Source organism: Thunnus albacares, chromosome 19 (genome assembly GCF_914725855.1).
Source record: "Thunnus albacares chromosome 19, fThuAlb1.1, whole genome shotgun sequence".
In the NCBI taxonomy this organism is placed as follows: Eukaryota; Metazoa; Chordata; class Actinopteri; order Scombriformes; family Scombridae; genus Thunnus; species Thunnus albacares.
Window position 1 is genome coordinate 9,456,631 of NC_058124.1, and position 12,352 is coordinate 9,468,982.

Below are 12,352 nucleotides of genomic sequence, written 5' to 3' on the forward strand. Positions count from 1 at the left end.
TAGCTCTTTTTCCAGGACTGCTGCTGCTGCACTGAAGAGCCGCATTGCACAGCCACAGCACACTGCAGAACAGATAGACATGTTGCCAAGGTCCACGGTTTGAAATGCAGTTTCGGGACATTTTGGAGGCCTGCACCATCCAAAAATAAAAAGAATCACAGAACAGCACTGGTGCAGTGTCGGTACTGGGAGCTGAGGTGAGAGCAGCCAATGCTGGAGGACAGTGCAGACCTCCAAAACACCCCGAAATGTTGAATTCCCCTCCTTGGCAGTGTAACATATAGAAGACTACACTGTGATATGATAGTGATATGGCATTTCTTCTCTGGAAATGAACCTACCCTAATGAGTTGATTGAAGAGAAAGATAAAACAAAGTTTTTAGTCAGTGTGCTGTCCAAACAGCTAAATGCTAAACCTAAACCTCAATGCACACCATATGATGACAATTCTTGTCCACATAGGGTGTGAGTATTGCAAAAGAAGCACACAATGTGTGCTTGCAGGCTGAACAAATGTGTGTAGAGGTCGCTGTCTCATTTTCAGGAATACATTTGTAAAAGGATATTAAGGAGTTTTAATAATGTACTGTTCTGTCTTATATAAAACAGCACAATGACTGCCAACTGCCATGTCAAATAACTTGCTGTATCACTGGATCAGGCCTTTGAGTGTTGCTGAATTTCTAGTCCATGAGGCACCAACTATGCTGATGAAGAGTTTCACATTAAAATTTAAGTGGGATACTGTTATTTTGGAACATCCAATGCAACATAAGCATTTTATAAAATAGGGGATTTCATCAATGTAATGGCTTAAGGACAACAGAAGTATCTTTTGGAATATTTTATTTTTATTTTCAGATTTTTTTTTTTTTTAACAATTATACAGAACACAGAACATCAAAGAAACCCCAGTTCCCTGCCCTTCCTATATGAACCCTGTTAGAAGAATGAAAGAAAAAAAAGAAAGAAAAAGGTCAGTGCATAGAGTGAAACACAAAGAGACACTGCACCAACAGTGTTGTATCATTTAAAGAGGCCTTCTGGCTAACCTGAGATAATCACATCCCAATGGTGGCATCAGTGATGTGCCTATATACGCTATGTAATGCTGCCAAATTTTCAGAGAGGTATTTTATCCTTTTCTAAGTCCATATGTGATTTTTTCAAGAGGAATACAACTGTTCATTTCCTGCCCACACATAAAGCAATTTCCATAAATTCAATTTGGAAATTAGTCAAAAATCTACTGACACTTGTGATATTCCCCAGTAAGCAAAGCTCGGGATCTAATGGGAGGGTACCTGCTGTGGTCTTGGTCAAGGTGTCACAGAGGTTGTGCCAAAAGGGCCTCACCTTTGTACAAAGGCAGGTACAGTGCATAAAGGAGCCAACCTCTATACCACATTTGAAGCACAATTCTGACGATTCAGGTTTGGATTTATGGAGTGTCTGTGGGGTGAGGTACGGTTGACGGAGGAAATCATAGTGAACCAGCCAGTACTGGGCGTTAATGGTAACTGACAAACTGCTTTAACATAAATCTGATCAGAGGTGTTCATCAACTGTTATGTTCAGATCTGAATCCTATCTCGCTCACAACAGCAGTATCAGTTATGGAACAGCAAACGTTTGCTTGTATGAATGATTTCATTTCATTTCCTGACATTAGGGTTTTGGCAAACTGTGGCGTTAGAAGTGGCCTGTTAAATGAGCTAAACTGATTCACAGGAGTTCAGTAACAGCCTATTGTACATGCAAACTCTACAGACCTGCTGGGAGCCCAAATGTTACATCAACCCGCCAGGCTCTATCTCATAAACAAGTGCCTAATTGGTTCCTCTAGTGCAATTACTATGATAGAAGAGTAGGACACTCCTCTTTGGTTTTGTCTCTCAAAAGAACCTGATGATCATCGTGGTGCTGCAGAGGCAGGATGACATCCTTGCTGACTTTGGCACTGAAAGCATGAACAGCTGGCTGGTGTACAGTGCTGGGCAGCAAAAGGAGAAGAAAGAAGCTGAAAACAGCAACATGAATGCTATCTTAGCAGAACCCAGGTTGCACTGATGAGTTTAAGACACTTAAATCACAGAGTGCCTTACTGACATCACAGATTTATAAGGTGCATAGCTCCCTCGAAAAGCTTTTGGTTTCCACCAGGTGTAATCAAGGCAGAACTTCGAACCCAGCAGGATAAAGTGGCTGTGCTTTGCTGTAAGCAGAGTTTGAGGGATAATGAAAGATTCTGTCATGTTTTCATCCACTCTGTGAAGTCACACACGGAGAGGCTGATCAACTTGAACTATAGAACTCTTCTCAGTGAACTCCCGTTCGGACAGGAGTATTTCCTGACCGGTGGTGGGAGACTATTGAAGTGTGATCAGCTGGAGCCAGCAAACAGTTCCAACCGTAGCACAGTTCCAGCTGTAGCACAAGGAGCCATGGGTCAAGGAGAGAGAATCTGGAGAACTGATCAGTAACTGCCCAACCAGCAAATGTTAACAATCTTACGGTGTTGAATGTTGACAGTCTCACATTAGTGCTTTGGCACATAAACAGTTGGACCGTCTGGAAAAGAATACAACTTGACCATAACCCTGATATTATCTCACTTAGTTAAACACATTTAAAACACAATGAAGCCATTGACTTACAGGCTTATTCATGGTTTGGTCACAACCTAACAATGCACATAAAGACAGTTAAAGGATCTGGGGGATCTGGTTTTTATTATTTTATTTTATTTTATTTTATTTTATTTTTATTAATTTTCCACATAAATGCTTAAATGTGTTAGGTCCTGTGTGTAGGATAAAGAAAAGTTCAATTCTTTCAAAAACAGTATGATTCCTTTTGGCCTAACAGTCTGGCTGTGTAGGTGCAGGAGCACACACACACACACACACGGACCCAATGACCTCTGACCTAAATGCATAAGGATGTCACGGAAACACTGGACAGAACAAAAAAAGCAGCCTTCTCACCACCAGCCATGGGAAGAAAATGAGCAGTTTTTGAAATTAACGCCTTTGATTTTCTTTCTGGATACAAACAGACTCCCCGACCTGGATGGACTATCCCCCTTTCTTCTGCTAGCCAACTATCTCTTAAGTCATTAATTTTAGGAGAAGCCACATTCCTTTGAGTAACTCCCTCTCCTCCTCTTTTTCTTTAATGCACAATAAGTGTCTGAATTGGTCAGAAAATGCTACTAAATGTCTTGACTTATCTAACCATGTTAACTTTCACTGTGTTTTAGAATTATTAGTTTGATATTATGGAAATTCAAACTATGCTTCAAAATCTGTTAATTATAAGTCACACATATTGCATTTGATTTACTTAATATTAACCAGTGTAAGTGTATTATTTAGCTGCGATTCGATTACTAGGATAATGCTTTCTTAACAAATTTAATTACAGATTAGAAAATTAAAGTTTATTGATTTCATACTGTATTTTATGTGGTTAATCAATATTGCAACCTCTAAGTGTTTCCCCACTGGTTCATAATGTGTTGATAAAATTGGCCTTGGTGACAGAAAATTATTTCCCTTAAAATTATTTCCCTTTTATTTGAAGCTCAGTTTTTCTCTCCATACAAAGGAATTAATTAGTAATTAATACTGTCTCTCAAAAGAGTGCTAAGTATCCTTTTTCTTTCAAAACACACCTCCTAGACAATAAAAACTTTTATAACTCTCAGGCGGCTGTTGCTCCTCTTCTGCTTTTTTCTGGCTTGCTGACCGCTGTTGCTTCTTCTGTTTTCTCTCTGCCTTATCAGCCGAGATACCCGTCCATGCAATTTGGGCTTTGTTCTTTTTTTTTTCTATGGCTTAGAGCTGAAAGCTCCAGAATGAGTCTCAACTAAGAAGCAAAAGACTGCAAAGATGTCTAAGCCACAAACCAAGCCACACCGTTTGCCATTTGAATATATATTATTTTTACAATCTTCTATTTCATGTGGTTAAACTTTTAAAAACTTTCCCAAGGACTCTTCTGATTAGTTTAGAGCTCCCTGCATCCAACTCGGCAGCCTGCCACTGAATGCACCAAGACTGGGACACCTCCCCGCTGTGTGTGTGTCCACTACGTGGCCTCAGCTAGTCTGAGACTGGATTCACCCTCCTGGGAAGCAGTGAACCAAAGTGCTTCACTGAACCTGCTGCAGTCTTCTCATCTGGCTGTCACTCTGGCAACCCAAGGATCACCGAGTCTGCTTCACCTTGCTCGGCGCTTTCCGGGAGTTCATCCATCATCAGCCCTTCATCAGCCTTTCATCACCACAGAAACAGTAGGAAAACCATCTCCCATGTTTCTGTCTCAGAGTTGATGCGAAGAGCTATTCAAAAATTTAATTTTTATCGGCTGTGGTTAGAGTCTTGGTCCCTCATTGCGTTTTTGACTTGTTTTTGATTACATTCATTCATTTTCATTCATTCTGTCAATAACTTGTTAATTTATCCATTCATTCATGCATCTATTCATTCATTCATTTAAGTTGTATATGTGTATGTATGCTTAGTGTTTCTTATTCATCCCTATGCCTTGGTAGTTAAATAAATATATTGATTTATAGTCAAGTGCTTGTACTTGCATTCCTTTATATCAGAAGATGAAGGTCATTGTACTCAGAGTTCATGACTTTCAGATATAAGACTGATTAATTTAATTTAATTATTTTCTTCCTGATTAATTAATCATTGGAGGTGGTGCCCCTATAATTTTATGAGTGCATCATATTAATTTCAAGTGTAGTGTTATTCCTAGATGTGTTTTCACCACAAATTAGTTAATTGAGAGATTAAGGAGACAGATATTAGGGAGATTAGGGATTCTGTTTACTGGGTGATAAATGTAAATTACCTGACCATTCTTTACTGATGTTAAAGGTTCGAGTAAGACCTTATTTTGTTAAAGAGGATTCACATTTACAATATACTAGAAAAATTGCACCACAAAGTCTGATTCATGTATTCCAATGTAATATCATATTGATGGACAATTTTACCTTGCAAGGCAGCTGGATTTGCAAGGTCACAACATCCAGAGATCACGTGAGAATCCATCTTGTCAGGCTTCAAGTTATGTGCATGTGTCTGAATGACCAATCAGCATCCTATGATCTCATATGATTTTGTGAGGCTTTGGCTTTGGAATAGATTTGTGAAGATGTCTGATCAGAGACTCACTAAAAAGATATTTAATTGGGACGTTTCACATGGTCATCCCTGGGCTAATGTGAAATGAAATCCTTATTGTTTTTGACAATTTGCATCTTCCAGAACAGGTTACTTTGTGATAATCAGGAGATTAGCAGTATAATGTTTCTTATGTATAAAGAAAAATGGTCTGTTGATATATGGTATTCACAAAAATTATGAACTTATTGTCTCATAAAGAATAGCTATGGTGTAGAACCTTATTTGAAGTAAAATTTAAACAAAAGACAGAGATCCCAATGTGTACAGTTATGTTCAGGAACACGACCATTAGCCCTAGAGACCAGCAGGTTTAATGCCACTCCAGAGGAGGACAGACTTTCTCTGTTGTGTAAGCAAGGTGAAAGTGAGAATTAGGTTCATTTTTTTTGTTTTACTGTCCTGTCTATGGGGACATAAGGGATGTACTTTTTAGTAAAATGTCCTCCATTTATATCGATTGCTTTGGACTGGATGATTATGAAAAAAAAAAATTGCCAATCTTGGGAGAGAAGGGAAAATATTTAGTTTGAGATCAAGCTGTATAATAATCTGTAATTTTGTAATGAAATGAAATGTAAAAAAAAAAAAAATGTTTGACCACTGCAACTTTACTTTTGGTGTCTTGTAAACCCATGAGGGTTGGGCACTTTGTGTGGAACATGAAAATGAAAGAAAATTAATCAAAATCAAAATGTATAATCCTTGAAAAAGTTTTGAATTAATGTCACATTTATCCAGATACTTTTTATTCCCTACTGCTGCTAACTTTCTGTAAGTGATTATATTAGTGTAATGTAATACAATAATAGTATAGATTCACAAGCATGGATAGGGCAACATGCATGAAGGACCTCATCACTGAAAATCTATACTAAACTATCTATCTGTACTGTCTTCCATAATTACGTTTACATAGATTTAGTCAAAATCAACACCACAAGGCCAACATCTCAAGGCCATATATAGCTGCTAACTGTCCAGTTTAGGAAAAGTCTTGGAAAAATAATGGTTGTGTGAATCACATTCTACAGTGTTTAATTTTTGTGCGAGGCGTGATGACATGGCCACACCAGTGTGAAGACAATATTCAAATGTCCCTTTTCAATAATTGTTCAAAGTCCTGTCTGGGTATCTTGACTCCGGATCCTATATTGGTAACAATTATTATAAGAATAGTACTTACAACCTTCCACACAACAATACTGACATTAGACTATTGTGATGATACCTGGAGACACACAGCAAGGCAGGAGCAGCAGCAGACGCAGCAGCAGCAGCATTAAGCATTAGGCTTGCAGGAGAGATCACATTGATGGCAACTGTTCAAGGTTGATGCTGAGTTTCTGCTATAATGGGAAAACAGACTGCAGGCCTGTGCCTAAGCATACACAGGAACAGGTTTACATTTTGGAGTGGAAGGGCTTATACTTCTTATATTTGAGCTGACAGAGATTTTGTATCAGAATACTAACTGTACGTCAGCTATTTATATACAGTATATTACATATGTTTACATAATCCAAAGTCCAAATGACTTGTAATACATTTATCACTGGTAAAGCTACAGCTGTGTGACACTTTCAACTCTGAATGTATGGCTGAGCACATACCAGTGTGTCAAGCATAGTACTTCAGTACTGATGGATCATGAGAAAATGATATGTTCACATGAAAACTTCACCCTTGCCTTGGATACAAAATGACTGCGCCACACTTTACTACACACTAATGCACCTTTTCAGTTTAGTACAGTTTGGATTGTTTATATGGAACATTGTTTAGCTTTAGTGTGTATTCTACAGAAACCAGTCAAAATGCATGTTGTTGTGATAGGTGTGTGTGTGTACTTAAGAGATTATCTTATTTTAAACATCCTCTGTTCAGAGAATAACTTCTCTTGTAAATTGAGGAATCCACTGTGTTTTCTTAATTAACCAATTTGAAGTTCCAGTTTCTGTTCCTGCAGAGTTGCTGATGAAGCAGCAGGACCACCACCCGCTGCTGCAGGGCTCAAAGTATAGAGCCAAGATCAGGGGCGGGACACTGGGGGAGGCTGGGTCAACAGCATGGACATAAATGGCAACTTTAAATGGCAACCATTAAAAAGAAATAATGCATCTCATCTAGCTTATGTATGTAGGTTTTGTAAGTCATATGTATGTGTATGACTTTGATTAAACAGAATAATCAGTGAATATTAAAAAGAAAAAAAAAAAACCAGCTTACCCTTCCAGCTTATTCACATTGCAGGGTGAGGACTCTCCTTCAGAGCCATGTTACTGGTGTCTGCATTATTATTGGCAAGGCAGCAAGGTTAACACACAGTATGACTTGAGTCTCCCCTGTGTGCATGTGTGGTCTGTCCTCCTGTCAGGTCTCCATGGTGATGAAAATCACGTGGCTCAGGTCCTATTCTGTTCTGGTGGCACCTGGAAGCTGCTCGGCATCCTCTTCATCACATTCTTCATATATACTATAAATCCATTATAATTTTGTTATCCTGTGCAATACTGTATTCTGTGACTCTGTGTGTTCTATTCTGTACACGTAACATCTATTGCACGTCTGTCTGTCCTGGGAGAGGGAACTCTCCTCTGTTGCTCTTTCTGAAGTTTCTTCCATTTTTTCCTCATTAAAGGGTTTTTAGGGAGTTTTTGCTTATTGGAACTAAGGGTCTACGGACAGAGGATGTTGTATTGCTGTACAGGTTGTAACAACCCCTGAGGCAAATTTGTGATTTGTGATATTGGGCTATACAAATAAAATTGACTTTACTTATGACTAAATTGAGTTCATTTTTACAAAAATGAAAAAATAAATGCATTCAACAACAGCTTAGATGAAATTCTGCAGTCTCTAGCCTTACCTGTGACTGAGATGTTTTTCACAAACCTTGTAGGGTCTGGACTGAAGTGGGAAAGGTGCATTGTTGAAGAAGAATATAATCTTTTAGTTTGCAAAGTTTTCCTTTGAAAATATGCATGTTTTCATATACAAACTGGGCAAAAAGTAAAAGCTGCTTCCTGTTTCATTATAGCATCTGCAGGTCAGAGAGAGAGAGAGAGAAAAAAACTTGTTTCTGACAAGTTATTCTAGGCAACTAATTAAAAGGTAGTTTAAATGCATATCAGCTAATTGCCTTACAGGGTGCCAGACACGTAAAATGCTGACATTTAGCCTGAGACATAATTGTTTTATTTTATGGATTCATGTATAAAATAAGACACACCTGTTAATATAAAACATATAAAAAAAAATGTCATACCCTATCTTAATTTTAATTATTATTTGCTGACACTCACAAGTAAATTACTGTATTAACTGTAGCATTCACTGTGAGCATAGCAACTGTCCATAAAATAATCAGCCATACAAACAACTGGATGATAATGTTGTTCCCTGTTTGCTGGATGTGTAAGTGAGTGATTGTTTTGCTACCTTTTCACCATAAAAATCCTGAAAGGGAAGAATATGTCAGGGTTGTATGTATGTTGGCTTGTTTTGAAGTTCTTCTGCCCCCTTGTGACCAAAAACTAATTTACACAGCTTTAAGATTTCTCCTCCATCCCTAGTAGAAGCTACTCTCAGTAGATATAGTATGCAAATAGATTTATATGGGAAAAGCTTTAAATTATTGGTGCCATTTAGGAGACCTTAGAAAATCAGTAGTTACAAGAATGTTCATGAATTTATGGGTTAGAGGAAAAGTTGTTTTAAAAAAGGTGCATTATATTACTGATCTGAAGACATGAAAGTGCATTCTAAAGCTATAAGATGATCAAGGTAGCCACTTGAACTGACGAATAATACAAAATGTGTTCTCACTAATTTGGCTTTGATGCTTGGTAATTTTTGGTACACGGTACTGAGAGTGACTGCAAGAAAAGCTTCCTTTCAGCACAATTATTTGAACTTTAACAGGCTGTGCTTTTCTTACCTCTTTCAAGATTAATGAGGTCCTCGGAACAAGTTTCTTTTGGTGAGGGAGCAGAATCTAATAAGAACAGATCCTGTGCATTAATCACAACATTAATGACTTCCGTACAAATGAATGTCAGTACAGGTGCTGTGTTTTACATTTGCTGAAGGTACCATGCCTCCATGAGTTGCAAGAGTAGGATGATTATGTGGAATTTTTTATTCGTTCATGTTTATGTCAATAACATTTTGTGGAATTATTATAGAAAGCCTCCATTTTGTTTTGGTTTTAAGATGATATTCAGGGTCACTGTAAAAAGATGAAACTTGTTCAGATAAGTGCTAATGCATGTTTTTCTTTGACAACCTGCAGTGATCCATCAGTTATAAAGGAGGGGTGAGAAAAGAGGCCTGTGTTTTAAGTATTAATGGAATGGTAGAAAAGGAAAAATATTCTCCAGTAAGGCAAGTGGGGAGACTGTATGATGCTGCTCAAAATGGGAGTATCTGCTCTCCACTTCGCATCGTGGTCCTGCATCACCCTGCTGGTGTTTATTTGGTAATAATGACCTGCTTGCTATAGATTATCCCTTACATAGTAAAGGGGGAAGGGCTGATAGAGTTGCTTGTGTAGAGGGTGTAACTGAAGGGAACGAGGACACTACCTCGAGGAGCTCCAGTATTGGTGATGATGGTTGATGATGTTACTGTGTCTATTCTTACTGCGGTCTGTTGCTGAGGAAACTGTGTAATCAGTGGATGATGAGCAGAGGGATGTCAAGATGCTGAAGTTTCTTGTTCATTTGGTGATGTTGAATTGTGTTGAATTCTGAGCTGAAGTCTACAAAGAGGATTCTGGCAAAAGAAACACCATACTTGTGACGAATACATGAGCCTGCGACAGGACTGTAGGACTTTTTTGTCCACAATTTGCAGGATAAAGGATTTATGGGATGGTGGCACCATTTGAAATCTGTGTGTAAGTGATGCTTGTAAATGACTCTTGAGGGAATGTCCACATACTGATGAAAATAGGTCAGAACACCATGGAGTCTGCAGTTGCTGAAATCACCCACAGTAAGCAGCACTCTCAACCAGTAGCTCCACTACTACTTTGGTGTTAGTGCTACATGTGATGTAAGTACAGGTGATGACCATAAAGGGGAATCTTTCAGGAGGTAGAAGGGGCTCAGTATCACAGTGAGGATCTCCAGGCCTGAGGTGCAGACTTTGGTGTAAGTTTTTGATGTTGCATATAAATGCAGACCCCACCACCTCTCTCCTTACACAACGGACTAGTCCTGTCCACTCTGACAATGGAAAAATGATTGAGACTATATGTGGCACAGCCTCATTGAATCAGGTTTCAGTCAGGGCGATGATACAAGGCTCTCTCTACCAGACCCTTGGCGTAAAGTAAATCTATTTTATTCCAGAGCAAATGAGCATTTGCCAGTATGATGGAAGGCTGGTCTGAAGGGACCCAATCTGGTGCGTACACCTCCTCAACTACCTCTTTTCCTCAGTGAAATGTCTGATGAGATGATGGATTCATGTTGCCAGAGACAGGAGTTGAATCTTCCCATCTACAGGTGAGTACTTTGTAGCCGAGAACCTGGTTTTGGTGCCAAGCTGTCATTGATAATCCATAGAATTAGGAACGTAGTCCAGAATGCTTTGTCTAGATCTGGCATTTTATACACTTAGTTTGACGGTAGACTTGAGAAGCCCTTATTTACATAAAAATGTGATTTATTAGTTGGATGTTATATTACATACCTATATATATATATATATATATATATATATATCTCAACGGGTTTTATAAAGTTTGACACAGCAAAACAAATCATATTCCTCATACACACACATGTTTATACACGTTTTATAGATCAGTCTATAAACACGTGCTCAGGTTTGTGATGTATTGACTGTGTCACAATGACACGTCACTGCGACACCGCAAAATGATGCATGTTCATTGCAACAATTAAACAATCAGAAACAATTTTCCCAGTTGGAATGGATCACGGAGAGGGGCGGCAGATAGGGAGACAGGAAAGGAGACGGAGGAATCTATTCCTGTATTGCCTTGGGTTGGCTTGACTTGGCACAGAGAAGCTCTTTGAGTGGGATCAAATGATATTTCCACTCCCTCAGGGGTGAGATGGGGTCCCTGAACGCATCCTGCTTTTATCTCAGGCCACTCTTCAAGGCTGCAAGCCGCATCTATGAGAATAGAGGGATGAAAAAGGAGGTGAAGTGAGATTGAGGCGTCCAACGTATGTTGTCTGTATGTTAGTGATAGTATTTATGTGGTATATTTGCTTCCCAATAGCTTTGTTTGAAGGTTAGGAAGAGGGCCATGTATTCAGTTATGTGTGTACATGAATGCAAAGAGAGAGGGAGAGAGATAATAAAGGGAAGGCTGGTAGATATTCTGAGCATGCATGATTGTGGCATGAAATTACATGCACACACATTCACACCACACACACACACAGTAATGTAAAAATAAGCTATTCATTTGCTACAGAACACTCAATATCATGTTTGAAAATACCCTCTCCAGGATCGAGGATTGCTGACAATACAGAATATAAAAAAAACCTGTATACTTAAATTTCTATTTCTTTGCTCCAGACAACAAAATATAGTTAAAATGCTGCATGTCATGAGCTAAGTCATCAATATTATTTCTCTTGCCCAAATGATAAGCTGCTAAAGGTACTGAACTTAAGGGAATACTTAAACATTTCAGGAAATATGTTTATTTGCTTTCTCTCTGAAAGTGAGATGAGAAGATTGATATCTGCATCGTACAACTTAACATGGTTTTCAGGGAATAGCTCCAACACTTAACTTCACCCTAAAATCATTGTAAAAAATCATCATTCGTTATTTGTCATTTTCGAGGTAAACACACAAATACAATGTGCCAAAAGCTTTACAAGCTTTGTAAGGCATATTATTAATCTTTGAACAGAGCCAGGCTAACGTTTCCCCCTGCCTCAACTCTGTGCGCTAAGCTAGGCTAAACATGTCCAGCCTCAGCCATGTATTTGATGCACAAACATGAGATTAATATCAATATTTTCATTGCACCAAGTGCATGTCACAAATGTTAAACTACTCCTTGAGCTCTCTCTTGCACACACAAGGCTGAAAAGAATGACTAAAGTGCAGGTGGGAGGCATGGAGGTGGCCGCCCTCATTTGGAATCCTG